Raw genomic sequence first — 27,293 nt, 5'->3', positions numbered from 1 at the left:
AAAAATTATGGATAACTGTGGTACAGCAAGCATACATAACAATTTTTGTGACTTAGTATTTTAATAAATGTTTATTGTTATTTTAATTGTTTTTATTTTGAATTTACATGTCCTGTGTTGTATTTAGGTCCATAGGTTCATAGATTAGTACTAAGCTAATTGCCCTTGCGAGCCATTTTAAGCCTAGCCAATTATCCCTTGTGAGACTCAAACCCTGCACCTTGTGTTTGTAAGACAAACACCTTAACCATTAGGCCACTCTCCCAACCCCAAAAAGCCACCCTTGCAGGGGGCACCCGGATTTGAACCGGGGACCTCTTGATCTGCAGTCAAATGCTCTACCACTGAGCTATACCCCCATTTGGCTTTGGCTTCTCTTTATTGTGGACTTTTTTGATGGCATCAACAAGATCATCTAACAAAAAAAAAATTAACAAGAGCACAAGTCCAAGTAGAGGCAATTTTGAGGTTGTTCCTTCAGGTCAAACCATAATGGAGACTCCAATGGGACCATTTTTTTGGGAAATTTGTTGTGAATGTGGTTGCCCGACAGAAGACCAATATTGTGAATGTGGTTGGCCAACAGAATAACAATATTATGAATGTGCCCAGTGCTTAAATACACACACACACACACACACACACACACACACACACACACACACAGTGCAGAATCCTAAACCATTGAAAAGCTAGGTGGACTCTTAAGAGCAAACATATTTCTCTTCCACAATGCTTGATATCTACTGGTAATATGGACCTACTTTGTTCACTTCTGCATTCTCTGCATCTTCTAATTATCTGCTCCATTCACTTTGACAAGCTTGCGACTGGATGGAAAGATATGCTGCAAGACATCTTTGTAGAAAACACTACTGCTTAGCAATTTTTAGTTTCAGATGGTTGAACTTTATACAGCTACTTCCTTGATATATTTGCTATGTGATCATAAATGCCTGTCTCCTCCCAAGTAGTATCCTCCTTTGTCTAGTACTCTAATGCAGTTGCTGTGTCTTTCGGCTTTTCACGGTTAGGGGTCGCCACAGCAGAACTCCGGTCCGCTAATGATTGGCAGAAGATTTTTACGTGCCGAGTTGCCAGCCCTGGTTCAAAACCTTCAACGAAGGTATGCCCATTCACCACGTCTCCACACAGATGATGCTCTAGCTGAGAATTGGACCGGACGGCATCTTACTGTGAGGCGACAACGCTAACTCAGCACCAACACCACAGTCCCTAGCTGCCTTTTACAGATAAGAGTTAAATTTGGAAAAATACATACCAGTGTATGTTTGTGATCAACCAAATAAGGAGAATGACCCAGATTTTAGCATTCCTAGAGAGGAGCCACATTAATTCCAAAAAAGCTCAAACAGAAGGTGATACTTGAGTGAGAGCAGGGTAGGCTATAGGTGTGATAGTCAGAGGTGGTGAAGAACAAGGTGAACCTAGTTCTTACCATTATTTTAAACTAAATAATGTGATCACTTATATAGTGTGAATAAGAATAAAGATACCATCGTACACCATTTACTAGTACAAGCATATTAGTTCTGAAACTTCTACATGGGTATATATTTTGGAGGCGATTTAAAAATCGATGAAACTAATGCCAAAGTATCAGACAGAAGTATCTTTTTTTTTTTTAAACAACTTTATTGAATTACTACTTGTGATATAGGCAAACTTAAATTTTTATAAAACTAACATTATTCTATATTAACAAGTTCACATTTGCAAACATTATACATCACATATATTGTTCTATACCATATCATCAAAGCAACATTACACAATTTGTTCAATTCCTGCCTTCTCTTAAACCTCATTCCTCCCCCAAAACATTTTTCTGCATGTATTACTTCCATAACTTCCACTTTTTCTATATAATTTACACCTGTCATTTTCTAAAGATCCCACTTCCTGTTATTGTATTTCTGTTACAATATTCATTAATTCATGTAAAGTTGGTTCAGGTTTTCATTTCCATTTTGTAGTTATTACTTTTTTGGCAACCACCAGAATTAAGCTTATTAAAGCTTTCTTTTGTCTAGGCAATTCAGATCACGTATCCCAACTCAGAAAATAATTTCCTTAGTATTCCTGACTGAGTACTCTATAAGGAATTTTTAAAGTCTGCCATCTCATTAATCTATAAGACTATATGCTCTCAGGTACCTTTTTCTTTTCCATTACACCTTCAACATTTCCATCTACTGAGGAAAAATTCTTTGGAGTCTGCTTAGGGTATCAAAGTATCTATGTATATATTTTCAGACAAAAATCCTCAGTCTTCTAGATTTTGTTGCATATATGGGACTCATACATATGTCCTCCCATTATATCTTTTTGAATTGCTTATCTAATATGTCTTCGCAATCTTTTCTGACCTCCTCTGATCGATTCATGTAGTTATCTTGTAATATTATATATGTCATACTTATTAACACTTTTTTGACAGCAGCTTTTGATCTAGATTCAATTAAAACACAACTAGTGCAGGTCTTTCATTTAGGATTCCCTTATTCCTTTCTCTTTGCCTATACTGTGATATCAGCCTCCAGTAGGGAAAGCAGTCGCTAGTCTGCAGTCCAAATATTTTTTGGCCTCTTCCCATTCTATTACCTTTCCCTTTCTAATTATTTATTCCCAATATCTTGATTCCTTTGCCAGCTTCCTCCAGTAAATTATATCCACCTCTTGTCTATTCTCTGTACCCCTAATTGTAGTCATCCCGATTGGCAGAATCTTTTTTCTCAGTTCCTGTGTAGTCTTAATTCTTAATATACTTTCTACTCCTTTAAGAATGTAATATTATGTATGACTGTTAGTTTTCTTAAGGATCTGCCTCCAAAATCCCACTGTTTCCTTATTTCTTGAATTACTCACATGCTTCGTCTTCATCACTTTCCACTTTGAATTGTTTTCTACTTGTGTTATGTATCTTCTTCTTCTTTCGGCTTTTCCCGGTTAGGGGTTGCCACAGAGGATCACCTGCCCGCTCATGATTGGCAGTGGAGTTTTACGGTGTCGAGTTGCCAGCCCAGTGCCCAACCTTCCACAGAAGGCACACACACGCACACACTCACTCACACCTAGGGCCAATTTAGAGTGTCCAATCCACCTACAGCATGTCTTTAGGATGTGGGAGGAAACCAGAGCACCCTGAGGAAACCCACACAACCACAGGGAGGACATGCAGACTCCGCACAGAAGGCACCCCAGCCGAGAATCAAAGAGCCTTAATTGTGTACTTCTGAAATATCCCTTCAAATCAGGTAATCCTAAACTTCCATGTGCTTTTGGGAGGATCAGTTTCTCCCATTTGACTCTTGCCGTCTTTCCCTCACAGATAAAGTCCTTCAAATCTTTATTAGTTCCTATTCACAACATATCCTGTGGTTGATAAAAATATGCCTGACCTGTTTATAAAATTAAAATGTTTTTACTGCTTTTATCTTGCTATCCATATATATAGGAAAGAGCTTCCAGTTTCAGTTTTTTTGTATTATCTATTGTTTAGTCTCTTCCCACAAATTCTTAGCTGCCATAACAGAATCCTTTTTAATCCATACTCCTAAATACTTAATTGTATCATGTCCCCATAAATATGGGTGTTGCTAAATGAATTCATGTGTGGGTACATAGTTTACAGGTATAGCCTTTTTTCTTCATTAATTTTATATCCTGAAAAAATGCAGCTGTCCCAGAATGCTCCACAACAACTGAGAATTCCCTTTTATCATCAGCAAGTAAAGCCAAATTGTCTTGAACACCATACCAATTATATCCTTGAATTTCTTAGTCCTTAATTTTCTTTGCCAGTGGTTCTAAATGTAATTCATGTAACAAAGGAGGAAGAAGACATCCCTGCCTGGTTCCTCTGTTCAGACATAGCTTTACAGAGTGGAAACCACCCACTTTGATTTTTGCCTCAGATCTCTCCTATATCCTGCTAATTAACCTTATTGTATCAGGCAATGCAAGTGCTTCCATTGCCATACTCATAAAATCTCAATTCACTCTGTTGAATGCTTTTTCTGCATTGCAAACTGCAACAGTATTTTCTTACTTTTTGCTTCCCTCTGGATCAACCTTGTTCTATTAGTGATGTAAAATGTTTGCTTCCCCTCCACAAAACGTCACTGATCCATGTCTGTCAATTTTGTCATCACCATTGCCCTTCCTTTAGTCACTATAGACATAAACACTTTATAATCATGGCTTAAAATTGAAAGAGGCCTGTTTGAAGCTGGATCTGAGGAGGCTGCCATCTTTAATGTTTTACAGCCTTTTCCCCAGGATGTTGGAACCTCCCATCCATTTAAAATACTGTTAAGCAGTACCTTTCAGATCTTCATCACTTTCTTCCCTTGTAGCTTCCAAACTTCCACCAGAATACCATCAATTTCTGGTGACTTTTCTGCGGATTGGTTATACATCACCATTTTATCTCATCTCCTCCTATCCCTAACTGTTAGTTGCTCAGCCTCATCTATGTCTAACCTTGGCGTATTTAAGTCTTCTGTAAAATTTTCCATTTGTGCTTTTTCTTGTTTCCCCCACTTCTCTGCCTTATGCAAATTTTCATAAAATTTCCAAAATATGTCTAATACCTCTATAGGATTTCTGGTTATTTTTTCTTGTTATAGACTCCTTAAGTTTGGCAACAACCCTTTCTACTTTCTGTTGCATAAGTCATTGTGTCAAAAGTTTTTGTGCTCTAGAATTGTTATCAAAAAAACAGCTGCTTAACTGCAGTCTTCTATACTCATGCATTTTATCCATTTATTCCCTACTTTGTCTGAGAGACTCCCCTCATTCTACAGTACTTTAACCTTTGCCAGCCCCTCTAAATAATTCTTATTACCTCTTAACCAGATCTCTCTTTCTTTTATTTCTACCCTGTTTTTAAACTCTACTTCCATTTTATCCCATGCACTACCTATAACTTCTGGAATAATTTCTGCCTTCCCTAATACATCTTGCATAATTTCCAATACTTATTCCTTAAATTCCTCTCTTTTTAACAAGTAGGCAAAGAAGCACCAGTGTCTCATTTTTACTTCATTATCCTGCATTTTTATCTTGGTAATTATTGACACATGAGATGAAGTAGTTATTAGATGTGTCAAAGTTCTCAGTTTAAATGTAGTGTTCCTGTGAAATATAATTTGTCTAGTTTAGACCAAATTTTGTACCTTGAGAAATATGTAAATTCTGTTCATGTTCCTACTACTGAATTCATGACTTTCATATCAAATATTTTCATAAATTTCTCCAGAAATCTACCCTCTTTTGTTTTATTTTCTTTTTTAGATCCCCAGATACATTCTGTTTGTTGCACATCAAATTCGAGTCCCTTCCTATAAGTAATATTCCCTTCTTACAGTTGATTATTTCTCGTAAGATTTTTTTTTAAGTTCCATAATTTTAGTTTTAGGTGGAATATAACTACATGCTTATAGCTTGCCAGTAGCCCCTTACTAATGCAAATCTGGCATTAGTATCTTTTTCCCCCTTTTGTCACTATTGAAGCTTTTCTAGCAATTAAAATATGTACTCCTCTTTTCTTTTGTCCCTTATATTCTGCTGAATATCCATCCTGAAATCCTTTCTTTAATAAAATTCACATGCTCAATTCTTTCCAAATCTGTCTCATGTAGTATTGCTGTATGTACTCTACATTTCTTAATATAATTATTCTTTCCTTTTTCTATTCTGTGAGGTCATTCACATGCTAAAATAATGTGGAAAGTGTTGCCATTATGGTAAGAAGTCATTCTTCCACGTATATTATGTATGGCAGCTTTTTTAAATGTCTGTTTCCAGCCTTTTTGATACATGCATCCACTAATATTTGGCACATTAATCCTTTATTCATCTTGCTTACCATCAACATCAGAACCTCAGAACCTATGTCACATTTTACAAGTCATTTTATTGTAATACAGACCCTCAAACAGAAAACCAAAATGTCATCAGAACACCCCCATAAACTAATAATGGTATATATACACACACACACACACACGCACACACGCACACACTCTCACACACACACACACACACACACACACACACACACACACACACACACACACAAACATGACTGCTTACATATTCAGATAATGTTTAACCCTCCTTATAGGAACATTTGTCCTAAATAGGCAGCTGCTAACACAGGCCTTAATTAACTTGAAATTGAGGTTACCCATGCTGAGATCCATGTTATTGCTTGTGCTTCAACTAATTAATGTCTGTTCTTCTTTATCTTTATTCTCCTCTCAGATGTGAGCACAACTTGCATGCTTTCAGAAAACGTTAACTTTTAGCCTTGAAGAAACCAGTGTTCTGTCTTTTATTGCCCTGTTATCATGGGCACACAAGAAAAAAGTGGTCTTCTGCTGTAGCCTGAAAGACAAGCTGAAACACTTGTTGCTAAAGGAAAACATTTCATTATATTCAGTGTTCTCATGTTTACTTGTTTCCGCTTAAAATGTGTTCTTTGATTAAGCCAAGGATCTTAATCCAGACATTCAGCTATGCAAAAGTTAGAGAAAACATATCAGCTTTGAATATATTATGATATGTGTACTTTTGCACCCCATCCCTCACCTAAACAACCCATCAACTTAAACATGCTTTTGTCTGGCATTTCACCTCTTTTTGCACTGTAATGTCTACATTTCTTAATGCCAAAAAAGAAGAAAGAAAGAGAAGAAAAAAATGTTTACTGTAGTAACTTCACAGATACCAGAACAACTAAAATAATTTACCATAACACATGCAATTTTTTATTATGAAAAGTTTCATCAAAATACTGTTAAGAACAGAACTGTTTTACATAGTCACATTTTCCCTTCTTACTCTCCTCCCCCAGAGTCCTTCCAAATATTAATGACATGAAGTGAGGTAAATGCTTTTCACTTTATCTCAAATTTAACAAAGTCAACAGAAGTCCACTCCACCTTTTCACAAATGCATATGGTGCTTTGCAGTCTCACATTTATTCACTAGTTTCTGTGTTACTGGTCTTCTTCCTCTTCATCTCCATATCTTAACTCCAGATTCCAGTTCAATTCCAAGGTATTCCTAATTCTTCTAGTTAATTTCTGTGCTTTTTTTTGTCTCTCAAGCATTCTTTAGAAGAATGGAAAAAGGATTCACTGGAAAAGTCTTTCCATGTGTTTTATTATCAGAAGAATAAGAAGTATTCACCTTATGCTTGCCCTACCTTTTGCAGGGCAAACTTTTGTATTGCCTTCTAAATTTGTTCTGAATCAAGAAATGACTGCTGGATACAGCAGCTTGAATCTCACACCTGCCTCAAGACATTCACTGATTACTGGAATATTTTTTTCTCTTCTGCCTGGTGTACAGTGAATAGTAATTTTCCACGAACACTCTACTGTGCCTAACTTTTAATACTTTTCCCTTTTTCCATAGTTTTGTCAGGGTGAACTCTTTTTGCCGGTAGGTTTCTATCTTTATTAATACAGGTCTTGGCTGCTTTCTCACGGCCAGGTTTGGAGCATACACATGGTGTACCCTTTCAATTAATATTTCCTGCTGTGGAATACCAGTCCAGTTGCTTTTTTGTACCATCATAAAATTAATACAGTCAGTTTCTTCTGGTGCAGCAATAATCTCAGATTTTGCCTCTATGCTCTGTCCTTTAATTATACCAATTTTTGAAATGTCTCTACTTGAGCATCCTCATACTCGCCAGCCTTTACTTCATTTTGACCTCTGATTTTTGTAGTTTAATCAGCTCATTTGAATATCTCTTCAAAGATTCTTACTTTTTTCCAGTCTTTTGTTATTTGAGTTGATATACTATTTCAGTATTTCATTTATTTTATTCAGCTCTGAGCACATTGGACATATTTTTTTCCTTTAGATTAGTGCAAGCCATGTCTTGCACCAAAGCTGACCAGCTGCAGGATTCTTCCCAGTCTGTGTTTTCTCTTCACCTTTCCTAGTTGATTTTCTTTCAGGCTCTCTTGTTTCTTCTTTGCTGACATCCAGGCAGTGTACTTACTAGCCAGTACATGAATGTCTTAAAAGTTAGAGTTCCTGGCCTCTGTGTTTCAGTTTCTTTTTTCTCATTGTAAGACACAAAGGTAAGCTGTTGATCAGTGTGCAGCCATCTTGGAAAGCCCAGACAGATTTTTTTTGACAAGGAATTATAAAAGATTATTTTTTTTGTCTTGTCCATAATGTCACAAAAATAGCTCCACAACCTAGATTCAGAAATCCTTTGACCCAGTGCCTATTACAGATGTGCCATTTGAACAAATTGTTATGGGTACCATTGGGCCATTGGTAAGATCTAGCTATGGGTATTAGTATTATCTTTGTTACAGTAGACTGTCACAAAATTTCTAAAACCTTTAAAATTATTTAGGATTAATGTTACTTGTGTTGCCAGTGAATTGGTGCTATTATTCCCGGGAATGAGCATTACTAAATAGATACTTGATATACAAAATATATACTTCATCTTTAAGGTTATGTAGCAGTTGTACTATTTTTATATTAAACTGTCAAAAAAGGCAGTTTGTCATCATCTTACTGATGGTTAAGTAGAGATGTTCAGTAAAGTTTAAAATTCATGTTAGGAAAAGTAATTGAAGCAGATAAGTGTCACTAGTCTCCTATGTAAAGCCATGGAAATGATTAGTAATGACATAGGAAAGTTCCAGACATTGGATCATCCAACCTAGTTTGGTTTCATCAAGCGCATGTTATGCCTACTCAGTCTGCTGGACATCTTTGAGAAGGTCACCAAAGAAATGGATGAGGGCAAAATGGTTCATACCCCCCTACCTTGACCTGGCCAAGGCATTTCACACAATACCCCACTCTGGCATTTTTGACAAACTCCAGAGGTTAGGTGTAAATCCGTATGTCACCAGGTGGATAACCATATGGCCCACCTGGCTCACAGACGGGACTGAGGAAGTTAAATCTGAGAGGCCAGTCAACAGTGGAGTGTCTCATGGATTGGTCCTGGGACTGTTTTTTGACATCTACATCACTGAAGTCAGGGCCAATGTCTAGGGCCTCAAGATGACCAAATCTGGTAGATGATTGCAAATTAGGAACAGTCATAGAATTCCCCACTGACACTAATGTTCTCCTGGAAGGACCGACGCCGACAAATAACTGGTGCTAGAGCCATGGACTAAAACTAAATGCCAAGAAATGCATAATAGTATTCTCTGGGAAGTTATCCACCTCTGTAACTATCATATTGACAAAGACCATTCTTTGTTGTGCAACTTATAAGCAAAGGTATGGCATCTGTTTGACATTGATCAGATCTATCACTGATTACAATGCCATCATTGGTATGTATCTAACCAGGCGCATTCCCTCAGTAAGAGAATACACTGCATAAGTAACATGTCCTAGGCAGACTGCCTCAAAGCCCTGTACCTGTTTTCTGTCTCCTACAGGTTGAGGGGAAATCGATGCCTGGCATGCAAGGTATTGTTGGGCACCACTCCTGATGGACCTCCTGCATATCTGCAAAATGAACAGCACCAGAATTACGGAGTCTCAAGACTTAAAACATTGCCTGTGTTATAAGTAGGACCTGTTGGAGAGACGGGTATGTATCCCAGAGACCACCCTTTCTCTGGAATGGGCTCCCATCCACATGAAGAAGAGTTCCTCCCTAACACAATTCAAGTTAAACTAGGCCAGTTTGATTGGGAACAGGAAACGTATCCCTGGTTTTGCACCTATTCTAATGAACACAGCCAACCTGTAAATAGTTTATCTGCCAGGCTCCTACTTGTAATTGTTTCATCTCCCAACCCCCTGCTTACACTTATCAAGGGTAGCAGAACTTGTGCAAGATTTGTGATGTATGGCTAGGCTTATAAACACCTCAGTGGTCATTAGCCTAGTACATACCTATGAACCTATGGTAAAAACTGTGGTCACTTGGTACCTAACTTGTTTGCAGGAAGAGTAGTGCCACAGCTGTCAACTGGATTTTATATGCTTTGAACTTTTTTCTGATTAGCATTCATGGTGTGTACTTGATATTGCTAAACAAAAGTGGGAAGAAGGGAAAACATCACTCAAAAGTGTTGTAGACCATTGCACTAACTTACAGGAATGACTTAAAGTGGTGATCCCCACAGTGAATGAAAGGACATTAAAAGACCAGGAAAGGCAGAAGAGTATACAACAGTGCATATAACACTCAGAATTAAAGGGAACAACGAGCTAAGATAATAGATAACCTAGGGGTCACTAAGAAGAAATTAAAGCCTGCAGAATAGGTGAATAGTATAGTCACATTTATGGCAAAAGACAGGATTTGCAGTTGCAGTACCAGAGTTGTCCCAAACTGTTGTCCAAGTAAGTGTAGTCAGATATGAGAAGAACATGACTAGAGACTGATAAAGCTGGCCAATAAATTAAGATGTCATAGTTTCAGGTTAAGTAAAAGTTATAAGACTGAAGTGCATAGATAGTAATTCAACTTCAAAAGAACTGAAGTATGATCCAGAAAAAAAATCTGAGTATTGTTCAATTGCCAAAGACAAAAGATAGGCAAACATTAGAGATTTTTTTGGAATTATGCCATATTATGTGGCTTTAGTACTTACTGTATTTTAGATAAGTATGCCTCTAAGAAAGCTTATGAGAGCAAGATGTAGCATGGGAATTGAACAATGAACATAAGAGTTTTGAAATGTTTGCAAAACTAGATTCTGAAGTGTTACACCTGCAAACTGTAACTGCAGCATTAAAATACATCTGTGAGTAGTAAATTGCAAAGTGCAAGAAAAACAATGTTTTGAACTGTAGTGTCAACTAAGAGTGAAAGGCTAGTGTAGCATTTTGCATTCTACAGTGCATATCTTGGCAACAATCCAAAAGAAGAAAACCTATCATAATCAGTTGGATGTAAAGTTGTTATACATTTATTCTATCTATGAGAAGCAATTCAGTTTGTGTGTGTGATTATTCAACACTCATTAAATAATCAAACTGACAAAGGCAAGTGCGGTAAAGTCTACATTCTTGAGAAACGAAGACACATAATGTTCTCATATCTGGCAGTGATTCACGGTATACACGTCAGGAGTTCAGGAGATGCATGCATGAATATGACAATCTAATAGTGAAGTGGCAGGAACTATTTAAACAATGGCGAGTGCCATGCGGAAGAGTTTTAAGAAAAGCTATGAGAATTGTCATCTTGCTGTGTTTGGATCGTAAGATTAGTCTATTGCACAGGGTCTGTTTCATACCATCTCAGCTATCGATGAGCAGAAGGCTGAAAAGCAGATTGCCTAATTCAGTTATATTGCTATAAAAGAAAAACTGGAAGTAAGTTAGCAGATACTGCTGCCTACAGAAGGGCACCAGCTTAATTGACTAGAGTCACAATGAGAATATAAAAGCCATGGGGAAAGTCTACTGTTTCAATTGTGTTTGTATTCAGGAAGTTAACCAATATCCATATGATGCAGTCCTTTGGAGAAAATAGTAAGCTGTAGAACAGAAATAATAAATATTTGTATAAGTGAAATACATTAACGTTAAAGTTCTAGAAAGATAATCGGCCAGAAAAGTCACAAACTTTTTTTTCCACAAGAACATACAAGACATAAAAGTGATGATCAGGGGTTGCAGAGACTGAGAGACTTACAAAGTTTTCGTTCCATATAAGCTGTAGTGCAGCAGGAATTCTCAAAAACAGCAATACATGATTTGGAAAAATAGTACTGTTGCACTGTCCCATGTCACCATTTACTGTATACAATTTAAAGTGGTTTAGGCTTGTAGGATGTGAAACAGTTTCTTGCAGGTACAGTTGGTTGAGGACACATGGTAGAATTGCAGTTAAAATGCAGGGACAGAAGGCTGCAGACAATTCACTCTGGGCACTGGGAAACGTGCAGTACTGTGCCTGCAGCTGGAATAACCAAGTTGGGGGGGTGGTTATGGCTATGGCCCCCAAGTATCCTTGCAACAGCAGGTAATATGGCAGGCACCCACAGCAGGCTGCCCTGTGGACATGTCAGTGGCAGAAAATAATGCAGTATTTAGCAGGTAGTGCCTTTATTAATTTGTCATAGGATATGACTGTTATGCATGTTGTACAAAACATGCTTACGTAACTACAACTTACAGAAGTGTGCAGCAGCAAAGGGAAATCCTCTACATTTCTGTCCTCACACTTCTGCTCAAGTATGTATCTTATGTGATGCTGCCTAGTCCCATGGGGAGTAACATCAGGGTTCTTCAGGGTTCTTTATGGACATCTTTCTTATTTTATTCCTGCTGTGGTGCAGTAGGAAGCTTAGGGAGATGTACAGTACGCTGTCCCAGTAAGCCCTTCAGTTGCTTTTGTCAGCCCTCCCATTGATTTTTTGTCATGGAAGAGCCATACTAAATGGCAAAAATACAAAAAAGCCACTGAACAACTTACCAACACCAACTCCTGTTGTTGTAATTCCTCCCTCACCTGTTGTTGTTCGTGCCCTCTCCTCCCTCTGTTCCATTGGTTGTTCGTGTATACATGGGTTGAATAATTCTCTGTTCTCAGCCCATTTGAGGTACCCTGTTTTTCAGGCGTTCTGAACGCATCAAAGGGGGATACTCTTCTTTGTCTAAAAAATCTTCTCCTCCTTCTTGTATATAATGTGCCTGAGGAACATTGTTAGTGTTTTCCCCTGTTGGAACAGAGGGAGGGGGGGCACGAACAACAACAGGGGAGGGAGGAATTACAACAACAGGAGTTAGACCAACAGAAAATAATGCAAATACAAGAAATAGTTAATCATGAGGAAATTATTGATGATGTACCTATAGTTGACAATGGTGATCATATTCTACCAGCATGTAATGTCACCACTAACAGCTTGGGTGACTTTAAGGTGTAGAATTTTTCAAATATTAATTTTAATAAAGAGCAATGTGATGTCTTTGCTAAAGGATTCACTTATGTTCCTTGGCAACGTAGTAATACAGCTAATACTCTTATGGATTTGAAATTATACACCTGAAAATTAAATTTTAGGATATTATTCCAAAATTCACTTACAGACCACATTATTAACCCCTTGGCAATCTCCAGTACATATACCCCCCCCCCCCTTGCATCTGATGGTGACACTATTTAAAAAAATATGTGAATTGGACATCCGTAGCTTGCTTTTTAGCCATTGAGAGGCTGACAATTCTAATATTAAGGAAAACGTCATTATTAAACAAATTAATGGCTTTCTGGATAAGATCAGAATCATGAAGCCTGACAAGGAGGAAGGAATTGTAATACTGAATTTTGTAGATTATTGTAAGAAAATGTTGTATATATTAAATGAAAAAGCTTATGTAAAATCTTCTTTAAATGAACTAAATAGAGCATACGCAAAAATAAAAAAATTAATTACAGGACTTATTTATAGATGGTTTTATAAGTATTGATGTTTTGAATTATTTAACTGTAATACATCAAAGAGTATCTGTGATGTTTGGCCTCCCCAAGTTGCACAAAGACTTGCTATAGCCCCCTATGCGCCCCATAGTGGATTCAAAGGGTGCATTACACAACCATTAGCTAAATATTTATTTTCCAAACTAAAGCATTTTGTATACAATGAGGCACATGTTTGTAAAGATTCGTGGGGATTCTTGAAGGATATTAATGGAATTCCATTTAAAGATTCTTATATGCTGTTAACTATAGATATAAAAGATTTATATTCAGTTATCCCCCACCAGGAAGGGCTTGAATGGTTTAATGAATATTTATATGAGGAAAAGGTGGAACATTTTGATGTAATCTTGTATACACAAATAATTGATATTATTTTGAAGAATAATTTTATTTAATAATGAAATTTATTTACAGCAGGAAGGGGTAGCTATGGGGTCAGCATGTGGGGGTTTATATGCGAGCATAGTAGTATTGCAATGGGAAAATAAATATTTATTTCCTTCTAATATTTTAGTTATATAAGATACTACACACAGTTTTTGGATGATATTTTTATCCGATGGGAAGGGCCTTATGCTATGATTAATGATTTTATAACATATATTAATTTTACTACCCAGTTTTTAAGGTTTACATATCAGTTTGACTTACATGAAATAGCATTCTTGGATATTTTGTTAACTGAAGATTATAATAAAAAGAAGTTTACATCAAAAATATATAGAAATGAAACATATTCATATTCATTGTTACACTACACCAGTATTCATCCACAAAAACAGAAAAAATGAATAATTAAAGGGCAGTTTGTTTGTGCTGCTTGAATGGTATCACTTAGAAGAGTTTTTTAACGAATGTGATAATCTAAAAGGTATGTTTTTGAAGAGAGGATATCCCATGAAACTTGTGAATGATGTTTTCTTAGAAGTAGTTAACAAAAGAGAAAGAAAGTTCTATGTACCACTTCTGTCTGAGTTGCGTATGGATGAGGGGTGTAGGATGAAGGAAATTTCTTGTAATATTGAACATGTAAATAAGGATTACAGCATTTCATTTATTACTACATTTACAATAGATAGTGTTGATATAAAGAAAATTTTAAGTAAAAATTGGTCCATTTTAACACAGTATAGGAATATTAGCCCATATCTTGAAGAGAGGCCAGTTACAATGTTTAGGAAGGGTAGGAACCTGAAGGATTCATTTGAAAAGAAGGTTTGATGGAATAATTCAACTAAAAATGGCCAGATGAAGAAATATGGGATGTGTCGCTATTGTAAACATGTGAAAGAAGGAGTTATTTAGTGTTAATAATATTAACATTTATATTAGGTCTAGATATACTTGTAATTCTGAAAGGGTTATATATTGTGTCCTCTGTCACCAGTGTAGGTGTTTCTACATTGGTAAAACAGACAGGAAGTTAAAAAAATCGTATCTACGAGCTCTTATACGAAATAAAAACTCATAAGGATGCAAATGTGTTATATAAACATTACTGAAAATGAGGAACATTCTTTCAGTTTTTTTATTATTGACAGTAGAGGTGGTGCTTGGTCTACTCTACTTGAAAGGAGAGAATTATATTGGCAGTTGCTGTTAGACTCCAACAACTGGCCAGGTTTAAATGAGAATCTTTCTGTTAGTTCACTCTTGAAATTAAGAGCCTTAAGATAATATTTAATTAAATATAGTTATATTTACAGTTTTTTAATTTTTATACAAGACAATTTGTAAAATATTTTATTATATGTACTTTTTATTGTACATATTTTTAACATATTTTTTGCTTACTAAGGGAGTGTGGTTAGTAATGATGACGACATGTAGGGTAGTGTTTAAAAATGGCTTGTTATTTGTTAGGATTGTCTGATAAAGTTCTTTGTACGGGACAAAAGCGCTTACTGACTTTCTATTGTCTGTTCAATAAACTTGTTTTTTGCATCCTTGAGCCATGTCAGACAGGTCAAACACATTCCAGTCCCACCCCCTACTCCTGCCCCTCAAGAGGTTATTCTAGCTGTGGGCATGCCACTGCATCCTTCTGTGCACCCATAGTGAATTTGCTAAAGCCTCGTATGTCTGCAGTTGAATTGCATTTCATCCATGTGTCCCCAGCCAATTGTCCCTTCAGGGAAATGTCTTCCAATCTACAAGTCTGAATCCAGTTTAACATTTATAATTTAAAAAAGTCATTTTTAGCTGCTAAAACCAAGTCAAACTTGAAAATGACTTGGACAGTGTTCATTGCAAGAAAATGAATCAAAACTGTGGGTGATCAGTGCTTGTACATGCCCAATGATTCTTTATATGCACACACAAGGTACTGCTGACTGTTATTTGTAGTGACTTGTCCCTCAATGTCCCTGTCAGCATTCAGTCAAGGCCACTGTGCATCAAGAAGTTTCCATCAAATGAAGTGTTAACCTTTTTGCAAGGAACTGTGTAGCTTGTGACTTTTTCATTTCTTGGCAGTGTTTTGCACTTGTTTTATTGTCTGCAATTACTAGTAGGACTTTTTCCTTTCAGCTGTATTTTTTTTAGGTTTTATTTGGATGTGCCATGCTTGCACAAAACATTTTTATACTATGGGTGGAATGGCTTTCAATGGTTTATTTTAGTTTTCTTTGTATATCTTTGTGCAATGCATTGTAAATCATTCAGTGACATAGATTAATAACACATTATGTTCCCTCCGACATAGATATTTATTATAGTTTCTTGGCAAGAGTATAGATAGAAGTTTTTTTTTTGTTCTTTTACTTAGTTCTGCATCACTTGACTCCTGCTCTCTGTGTGTGTGATATACACACAAGTGTTTTTTAATTATAAAATGAAAGAAATTGTAAATTAAATGACTCCAAGTTTAATTGATTTGCTTTACATCTCGGTATGTATAGTTAAGTATTCTGTCATGCTTTTTTTTTATCCAGCAGAGAAGACAGAGAGAGATTTTTTAAGTGTAGCAGAACATTCCTAAACATCTTTTAAAGGGTAAATTTTATAGAGTGGGAACTCAGTCTTCCATTCAGGCCATACCTCTCAAATATTTAGAGCAAGAAATCTGGATAAAAGTCATAAATAAAAGTGAGACAAAGGCCCAAAAATAGGGACAGTTTTTAAATATTGTTATTACAGACTTAGAAAGTTGATAGAATAACAGGTTTTGCATTGGCATGAATTTTCTGAAGGGTATAAAGTCTGAAACTCAAATGTCTGTCATTATTTTCGAACTTCAGTCTTTAATGATTTGCCATTAATTTGTCAGAAAACCACAATTTTATGAAAAATGGGTCAGAAATATGAGGCAAAAATCTGGACATTCTGTGAAACTCTGTCCATTTGAGAGGAATGATTCAGGCTGTTTATTATCAAGTCAGTGGAGTGCATATCTAGCATATTTGAGTTCATAACATGTTGACACCATTTTGATTAAGTGATTTCAACAGGTTGTTGTTTTCCACACCTGCATTTTTTCATCTGTCACTTGGCTTGCACACTCGATTCATTTGATTTTTTTTTATTTGAATATGTTTTACACCTTTGGTGACCAGTTTAGGAAAGATGAACAGATCCCCCATACCCCCCCCAAGTATTTTCCTCACCCCCATCCATACCTCTCAACTATTATAATCCACTCTGAGGTCAGACAACCTTGAGGTAAAACTGCAAAGTTAATTGGGTATGTTTGGTACATCTGCAGAATTAGTAAGAGGCACAAATAAAAGCTACTTTTCTTACCCATATACCCTTTTTTAACTGAAGACAGTAAGTCAAAGTATGGACTTCCAGGAATGCCACTTTCTAACTAGCAAAAAACACAGAGCTCCACTCAAAGTTTGTTATTCACACATTGTTTGGAATGTTGCCATATTTATGCAGTTTTTTTTTTTTGCTTATTTATTTATTTTCTCATTGCACTGATGTGTTCCTTTCTTGGAAGGCAATAAGGCCACAAGTGCCAGCTTGGGAAAATCAGTGCACTAATAGGTGCCATTTCAACCAATAAGAAATTGATCTTTTCATTCTCCATTTAAAACTTTATCCTGGTCAAGGTCATGAAGGAGATGGCAATTTTCCAAGGAGTTAGTCTGTTGCTGGATGTGTGCGCGTGCACACATACACACACACACACACACACTGTTTCTCTTTCAAACATATGTCATGCATACCTGTGGACAGTATGGGTGATCACCTGTTCACCTACTGAATGCCTTGGGCATGTTGACTGAAAAGCTCACCAAAAATTCTTGGAGACATCAAATGTGGACAGACAATGCATCCCAGATGAGAATCAACCTTTTTGCACCAAACACTGTGAGGCAAGGAGTTATAACTTTAGCTGAGCTCCAATAAGCCCATTAGTTAAAACTGTTTTAAATAAAGAAATGCTAGCTCTTTTTTTTTTTTAAACTGTAGAAAAGTCTGCATGGCCTTCAAACCATAAACTGCCAACCCATTATTCCCCCACTAAACAACGTATAAACTTTTCATCTTTCTCCATTCTGCAATATATTTTCTACAACTTAGAAAGGCTTTACTTCTTGAATTAGGTTGAAATAAAAGCAGTAAAGTCTATGAAAGTGAACAAGCTAATAGTTTAAATACATACTGCATGGTATTAAAATTCTTTAATGTCGTTGCTCTCCCAATTTTTGATTTTTGCATTACTGTTGTCAGATATGGATAGACAATGACGTTTAACTGTCATATTGGACTGTTTAAAATGAGCCTCTACATGTCTGAAGGTATCTCACCCCCAGATAACTTTCCGGCAGGCTGTTCCACAGGAGTGTAGTCACAGTGTCTGCCTATATCTGTGGTGATGTGGACATCTGAGTGTCAGCTGTGACAGAGAAGGGACAGGGGTTGAATGCTTCCTGTTTGGGGGAGGTGAGTGGGTCTAGGTTTCATCTGGCTTACAAGTGCACTTGAGGACAGTAGCAATGCATGCATTTGAGATCCGTGCATCATAACCTGCTTCTCTAGCTCGGACATTTATGGCCAAAGAGTGTTTGTGTCACAGTCTAACAAGCCCTGTATTTCAATAACCACTAAAGTGATAGCAAAACAGGCTTGCTGCAGCTCTTCCCTCACAGTAAAGTGGCATCACAAGATATTTCACTTTGTAACATGATGTGTGACAAATGGGCCAATTGAAAGTAGGTAAGGCTTCAGAATTAGTAGTGATATTGCACGCACCGGTATTTATGTAATAGCTTCAGTCCCTTCTCCAAGTTTCTGCATGTGTTACTAGAAACCACCATTTCTTCTTCAGCACTGCCCTACCTCATCCCTTTTTGATCATCTCCTAAGTTAAATGCTTGCTTCACGTGTGGAAGTCCATATAGATCTAGCCATGGCCCTACTGCTCTCCAATTTTTTTTTCTGGTGTTTTAAAAATGCTGGCCCACCTCCATGGACTCTTCCACTTTGTCTAAAGCATTGTTAGTATGGTGGCCTTGTTTTTATTTTCCAACATCTGAGGTGACGCATCTGTGTTCCTTATTTAAGTGCTGTCCCAGTCTGAACACTGCTGAGTTTGGTTCCTAACAGTAATTCTGCATATGTACATGGCTATATTAACATGAACAGCATACATACTCAAGTGTTGAATTCAGTGATCCTGCTGTTTTCAATGTCTGGTTCACTTTTTGCAGTCTACATCCATTTTCAGTCACCGAATGACATACTAGGGAAAAATAAGGAGGTAGGAAACTTCATGCAGTAAATGTGACATGCACTGCATTCATTTTATTGGGTGTTAAGTGATGGTGAATGATCACTGCAATGTCCCCTCCCTCTCTCATCCAGGAAGTGCTTTGTTCCCTCATATAAAGTACTTTTGGCCGTGCTGTACGGCGGTTTATTTGTTGGTGATCGTTACTTTTTGCCATTTGATTATGATGCTACTGCTTGTGGTTGCTTCTTGGTTCAGCTACTTTGCAGTAACAGTTTTCTACATGTATTTCCTTTTTTTTTATTTTCATTTTTCATCAACTTTATTTCAGTATGCGTGTTTTTTTAATTGATTGTTAACTGGCTGTGTTCCTGTACGAGCTTGTTGGAACCAGTTTTGAAAGTTGCTACTTAACTCGAAAATCTTAGTAGTATGTGTGTACACAGCTAAAACTCCAAACAATCCAGATGAATTGCATCAAGTGAATACTGAGCACTAAAGGCACATCCTGTAAAGAAAAAAATAAAATGCTTAATTTTTACTTGTTGGTATATAGGCAGTACAAGGCAGACATGATACAGGTTTTTAAAGAATGTTAGATTATTTTCTGAAGGATGCTTTGGGCTCAGAATTTTACATTTCTGACATTGAATATAGTAACAAAGGTCAGATAAATATATACCCAAACTTTAAATCAAGATTGGTAGAGACTGTTTTTGGGCACTCACAAAGCTCATGCAACAAAGTGCCAAGAAACATGAGAGGAGTCCCAACCTTCATTCCTTCCCTACCTTCCCAAATACTCATGTGTGTGAATTACTGTAATATTAATGAACATTATGGCATGTTTTGGGTATTTTATGATTTTTTTTTTTTTGGAAACTAAAACATTTCTCAGATGGTGTTACTTTATCATGCCGTGCAAGATCTTGAATTTTTCTTAAGACATTAGTTCACATGTGGTGTGAGAGCTGTTTGCTTTAATGCAACTCCTGTTGGCCGAGCAACACTATTTTGTTTTGTGAGACACTTGCAGCTGTTTTGAGCAACAACTAGTCAGTTGTGTCAGAAGCAAAGCCCCGACTATGACCTGAATGACCCAGATATGATTAGTAGCTGGACAGTGTAGAGGAGATGGCAAGAGAAAGAGTGAGGAATGATGGTGCAAGTCCTGCCCACTTTTGTTGGGTGGCATATGTTTGGGGTGTGGACTCCACATTAAAGTCTGTGGTACAGACCAAAGTTTGCCAGAGGTGCTTGCCTTCACAGGGGTCGAATATTTTCTGAATGGACATCTCTTACAGAAGAAGTAGATGTGCCCCTCACGTATGGCCATACACTGCACATCACATCTCCAGGGACACAAAATGCATATGCCAAGGGAACTTGTATGCCCATATGAGAAATACTCCATTTCTCCAAGTATGATGACTGTGTTCATGCAATTTGCCCCTTGCCCTGAACGAATAGGCTGCACAGATTTTGACTCATTGAGGAACATATGAGCCAATCATCTGAGTGGGAGGGAAGCTTGATGCTAACTAAGAAATCTCAAGTAAAAAGAAAGAAAGAAAAAACAACTGCTTAGTGCAACATTTTCCATATAAATCTGCTTTCTTACCACAAATTTAAATCAGGCAAACTTGCATAACTTCTGCTGTGTGGTCTGGTTTCTTTTGCATTCCTCTTCAGATACTCAGAACTCTCATTAGCATACGTATTATGTCCTAGTAGTCAAAACTAAGTCAAAAGTTACTAGCTATTAAGGAGTGGTTGCTTTACATCCTTGAGCTCCATCCTCTTTTACAAATTCTATGTTCACGTTATTTTGAAGTAATTTGAAAGGACAGGAGAGTGGTACCTTCAGACATTTTGTTACTGTGATCTTCCATAGCAAATGTACCCTGAATTTCTTTGTTGTTGGTGCAATTGAACTCTGTAAACTGGAGCTTAAACATTTATGGAATGTAACCTGTCTTTTGTTCTGTATATTTAGGAGCAGAGATTTTGTCAGGATGTTCTCTGTTTTTGAATTCTGTGTTGTGTCTTGCTTCATTGTATTCTCGCTGTGCTACCTGACAAACCTCACATTTGGCTAATTGCTTTGTTTTTAATATGAACCAGATCCTTGTGGGCAGATGGGAAGTCTGTCTTTTGTCTGTCATGGTAGCTCAGAATAGTAGCTAGTCTTTTCAGGTTAATTTTCGTTTAGTCTTTATCTCGCATTCCATTGTATCATTTCTCAGCTGCTCCTGATTTTCAGGGAAATCCTTGATTTTACATCAGACTTTTGCACTGTTCTTGCCTATACAAAGTATGTTTTTGTAATGGCATATTGCAGTCAATAAATAATGTCACTGATTATATTTAAAGATTATTTTTTTTCCCTTTGGGAAATGTGTGCTAATTCAAATCCTGTCAATGAATGATTTGAATGTCGTATTTCAGTCAGTAAATATTCTTTATGCTTGCGGAGTTGTTTTACTTTAAGAATTTTATACTAATTTAAATACTCTTTATCCCCACCCCCCCATGTTCTGAGTCACTAATGCATCCCCAGTTTGGGACCTTTCTCCTTTATTCATGAGAAAAGAGGCAAACAGCTATGCAGAATAATCACTCGGGACCTGTCTGTCAGTGGGCAGTTACATGCTACATGCCCTAAGGGTTGCCCTTTTATAGTTTTCTCTACTAGCGAGGCTCAATGAGAAATATTAGTAGCATTTTCAGCATAGCTGTACTTTGAGAGGTCATATTAGTGGTGTGACAATTTGGAATATCCATTCATCACTACTCCTGAGATCAGTTTTGTTTTAGCAGAGGTTCATAAGCCAAAATAAGTCTCTAAAATACTAGCTGTTGCCATGTTTTCAGAGCCTAGTTCATTATGTGAATACAGCCTTTTAGTTTTTCATATTACATAGAATCAGCAATTTTCAGTACATCTGTGACAATATGAATTTTTTTTCTTTCTTTTTGTGCGACCCCTAGTACGTTTTCTGTCTTAACTACTGGCGCTCTCACCATTTCCTCCTCTCTTTTGATTACCATTCATCCTTATCACTGTTTACATTTAGAGAGATCCTTGCATAGCTGGTGGCATATGGGTGCCTTTGGAAACTGGCAAGGTTCAACTTTGTGTTTTTGTAGCTCCGTGGTACCTGGTTTGCAACACGCCACAATGTGCACATTCTTCTAGGTGTGTGTGCTGTATGCTTTCTGGTCTCCTTTCTCCATAGTTGAGTTGCACCGTGTTTTGTCCTTCCCATTAATTTAACCACCAGGACAGGAGGACAACAAGCTGTATTAATTGTTAGTAATGTCTCCAAGGGAGTGAGCAGGCCAACAGCTTAGTCAGTCCTCTTTTTCAGCCTTTCTGAGACACAGGACTGTAGTTGAATCCAGGTCATTGGCATTGCAGATAGCAGCTATCCCTCCAGAAATCTGTCATGTTTTACACAGAATTTAACTGTAGTCTTTGGCTAACTGCTCTGACGGAACTACATCACTGCTCCAAAGTTGTATATATGTTGCTGTTAATGTTGCAGTCAGCGTTCATTACTTTTCCTTTCAAGAAAGGCTGAAGAGAAGAGCATGGATCTGATAATGCAGATGACAAGGATTCATATTTAGGCTGGAGTGACAGAATGACTTTTCTTTCAAAGTGCAATACTCCATTACCCAAACTCTGATAATATGCAGTCATTTTGGATGTAAAGAAGTTCCTTATATATGGTATTTTTGAGAAAATAAATTAAAAGCTCAAGGATAAATAATAGATGTAAAAAATTGGCACATGGTTATAATAGGATCCTGGCATGGATCACTATTACTGAAGGATGTAAAAAATTGGCACTTGGTTATAATAGGATCCTGGGCATGTATCACTGTTACTAAAGGATGTAAAAAAATTGGCACATGGTTATTTATAGGATCCTGGGCATGAATCACTGTTACTAAAGGATGTAAAAAATTGGCACATGGTTATAATAGGATTCTGGGCATGGATCACTGTTAATAAAAGATGTAAAAAAAATTGGCACATGGTTATTATAGGATCCTGGGCATGGTCACTGTTACTGTCAAGGGCTGATAAAGGATATATAGAAGTGGCACATGATTCATTTAGGTCATATTGGTAGACTAAGCATGGATCACAATTGTTAACTGTGCTCTTGTTTGATAACCATTATAATTACATTGAAGTGTGCTGGAGTAGTATCAGAGAAATCTGGTGCGATATCTGTAACTTTTTGCATTTTCTTTATTAAATGCAGGTAGCCCAACATTAAACAATTGCATTTCCTTCTTTCTTTCCTTTGGGGTATTTTTGCAGTGGAAAATCCCACATAAAAACTTCAAATCAGCAGTGATCAGAGTTGCATTTTATGACTTGCTGTTAACATGTTGACAGGCTGCAGTAAAATGCATCTGCTTCAAAGTCCATAGAAATAATCTCATAAAGGAAGTAAAAGATTAATGTTAGTTTAATCCTTCCAGCGGTTTCTAGATTGGCTATGGACACAGGGATATGATTATATCTGTCTGACAAACAGCAGGGGCAAAAAAATTGACTTTTAATTTTTTTTTTTTTTACTGTCAGTATTGGCTTGTGTTTTTTTCAGGAGAAAAAAAAAGCATCTTGGTACATTCAGTAGAAACACTTTTTAAAGGGCAGTACAGTTGATCAGGTAGGTCACTCAAAGGTTCACTTATTTCTTGACACTTACATTTCAGCAGTATAGATGTACCTCACTCCCTGTATTCACCACTTTACTCTAAATCTGCCTTTAGTATGTTTTCTCAGAGAGCATCAGGATGATGTTAAGAAGATTAGACTCTGGAACTAAAATGGAGAACATTAGTAGTACAGCCTCTTAGCGGGTTGAAAAGATACCAGTAATGTAACTGAAACTGTGTGCTTCCTTAGGGATCTCATGCCAGAATTCTTGATTTGTTTACTGCTAATGACAGAGGTTAGGGTTCAACAAAGTCCTGGCTGTGCTGCAGGGGTAAGCAGCATTACACTAAAATCAATAATGTTCATTACCCATGAATTTTAAGGCAGCAGACCCCCCCCCCCCCCCGATGCATTGGTTACACCTATTCTTTTTGGTAGCTTACTGAGATTTAGGCATTTCCATCCACAGCAGGAGTTGTGCAAGTCAACTTTAACAGCAGGACTCAGCTGTCTTATAATGTGCCTAAGTGCTATGTTGTTATGTGGCCCACAGATGCCAGACTTATTACTCGTACTAATCTGCAGGGTTACAGCTTTATTTATGTATTTATTTACTTGTAGACCTCTTTTTCTTCCAGCCAAGAATACAGTAACATGACGGATCTTGCAGGTTACCACTGTATTTATCTTTTTTTTCCTCGTTTTTCATATTTGGTAATCTGGTTAGTGCACTGGCCTAGGAAAGACCTGGGGGGATAAAGCAAAAAAAAAAACACAAAAGTGTAATTACTGTTACTAAGTGCAAATCAGGTGCAAAAATAAGTTAGTTGCTGTTTACATATTTATTTATTTATGTATAGAAGGTAAGTAGATTGTGCAACAGTACAGCACAGCCTTCTTTTCAGCCAAGACCACCTTACAGTAATAGTAAAACTACTTCATTTACTGAAGACATGAATAATGTAAGATCCCTTTTAGTGTTTGCACTTCTTATGCCTCAATTAGTTAATTCCATTGTAACCTTTGTCATCTATGCTAATTTCTTGCACATGCAGCTCATGTATTTGCAGTACATTTGCAGAATTTACCTTAAGCAAGTCTGTATTCTGGATAATCATGTGCCTTTTCTCAAAATGGGATTTTGTCAGGACAGAATTAAGTGAGGAAGCGGAGGATTGGTGCTGTAGTTTTCTCATCACAGAAGAGGTACATTTGACTTTTTTGCCCTGTAATTCAATGATGTTAGTTAAGGGATGGTATGCATCCATTTAAAACATACTGCTTTGGTTCAGTGTAGTGTCATCCAAAGACCCCACCACAGGGCAGTATGCACATAGTTTACATTTGCCTGCCCCATCCCCCCCCCCAAAAAAAAAAAAAAAAAAAAAAAAACAGAGCAGGAGTTGGTTGGCTGCTTCTCTGTCCTTTTAGCTTAGCATCCACACCTGGATGGCTCGGCTTGTTTTGATTTGTCTTGTTTTGAGTGCTGTTGTGACAAACTACATTATTTTGGGAGACATTAACTACGCATCAGTAAACTGAAACAACCATACCTCAGATGTATGATACCTCCAAAAGTTCTTAAATCTCATAAACAAAAACTTCCTTAACTTAGTTGTTGACAAACCCACTGGAGGACATAATTATGCCCAAAAGTTCTTAGAATTCGTAAACAAAATCTTCCTGGACCTGATTAAACCTCCCAGCAGTAAAAATATTCTTGACCTGCTTCTTATGAATATAGCATGTTCATGTTCTATTTAATGGTATCTCCTAGCCTGGTTAAGTTGAATCGTAAACTAGTAACCTTCTCTTTTGAAATCAATAAACCTGTAGATACCATTATCTCAGATTTCAAGGATTTCAGATGGGCAAATTTCATTAAATCCTATGATGAAGTTTCAAAATTCATTTATAACACAACCCCAGAAGTTACCATAGAAAGCTTCACAAATGCATTTTGTGTCTATCTAGATAAATGTGTAGAAATGGCAGTCCCATGCATATCTAAATGTAATGGTGAAATTTAAAAGTAAACCACCCTTGTGGTACACAAACATAATTAAATTCTACTATAAAAGAAAAAGAATACTAAGGTGTACAACAAATCAGAAGACCCTCAAACCAAGGGTAATATCAGGAAGTTGACTAAAAACATGACGGTTATTAGGACTGTCCATAAAGTAGATCAGCATGTGAAGCTAACAACAATTACAAATATTTCTTTGTTATCTTAGGAAACTAATAAATAACCCCAAATGTTTTCTGAATTTATTCATAATGGCACCATCTACTCTGACCCAGTAGACATTGCCAACTTGCTATCAAACACATTCATTGCAAATTGATGTCAGAGATGACTCAAAGCCCACTTATCTCTGATGTCTCAGAGGCCTTATCACTAAAGACACAGTCTGAGACAAACACTTACTCTTTTGAGACCTGATAGTGTACGTGGCTGTTTAATAAACAATACTAAACAAGCCCTGGGAGATCCATTCCTTAAACTGTTTAACCCAAGTTCTGTCTTTTTCCATATGGTTTGGTGCACAGCAGTAGTAATGCCACAAGGATGACTCCACTACTGGACTTGGGAACTATAGACCCATCAGCCTGGTGAGTCTCATTTCATCATATTGTCACTGAATCACATTATAACTGACCTGACAAAATATGACATTAAAAATGTCATCTGGCTAGACCTGCAGCAGTTTGGCTTTGTCAGCATAAGATGTCGTCTAATGAATATAGTCAACAACTTTGAAAGAGTAACACAAGCTACTGACAGTGGTTCTGCTGTCCACACAGCATACCTTCATTTGGCCAAAGCATTTGACACCATTGCCAGGGCTAGCATAGTTAGTAAGCTTAATGCATTATAAAGAAATCCTTGTGTGGTAATATGGATAGCAAATTATCTAAAGGGCAGAGCTCACACGAGCTGTGTAACAGGTGAATCATCAGGGTATTAAGATAACCAGTTGTGTCCTGCGGTGCTTCATGCTGGGACCCCTTTTGTATCACATTTACTTTTCTGATCACCAAATGCAAACCAAGACTTCTGACTAACCAAGTGAAGGATGTAAACTTGGAGTCATTGTCAGTGTATCCTCTGACACTCAAACCCTGTGTCAAGAACTTACACTTGTAAATACCTGGTATGTTAAAAATGGGCTTAAATTAAATGCTAAAAAGCGCAGTATTGTCAAATGTGATAGACTACTCTTCCTACACCATGCAACATTGATAATGTCCTACTCCAAAACGAGAATGTTGTTAGAGACCTTGGAACTTGGGTTGATAATTCCCGCTCCTTTGATCATCATGTAATAAACGTAGTCGGTAAGTACTTTTACCTAGAACAGATGATTGCCAGGGGAATATCATCCAGATCTGAAGAGGTCATTATCCCCTTATGGTCAGCGTTGGTTATGCCTATCTTTACTTACAATGCTCCC

At 37.1% G+C, this 27,293-nt stretch overlaps 1 protein-coding gene and 1 non-coding gene across 20 annotated transcripts in view; one reads left to right on the top strand and one right to left on the bottom strand.

Annotated features, from left to right (window-relative positions):
- The window catches only part of LOC122789306 (calcium/calmodulin-dependent protein kinase type II subunit gamma), a 2,351,533-nt gene that overhangs the window by 1,473,570 nt on the left and 850,670 nt on the right, over positions 1-27,293 (top strand). The gene's annotated exons all lie outside the window — the stretch shown is intronic.
- TRNAC-GCA lies at positions 288-359 on the bottom strand. The gene has a single exon. It is a non-coding gene; the product is annotated as a tRNA-Cys (tRNA).

The sequence above is a fragment of the Protopterus annectens genome, chromosome 14.part0 (genome assembly GCF_019279795.1).
Source record: "Protopterus annectens isolate FY-2018-M chromosome 14.part0, PAN1.0, whole genome shotgun sequence".
In the NCBI taxonomy this organism is placed as follows: Eukaryota; Metazoa; Chordata; order Ceratodontiformes; family Protopteridae; genus Protopterus; species Protopterus annectens.
The sequence above is the reverse complement of the archived record's forward strand: the minus strand, read 5'-3'. Positions and strand labels throughout refer to the sequence as shown.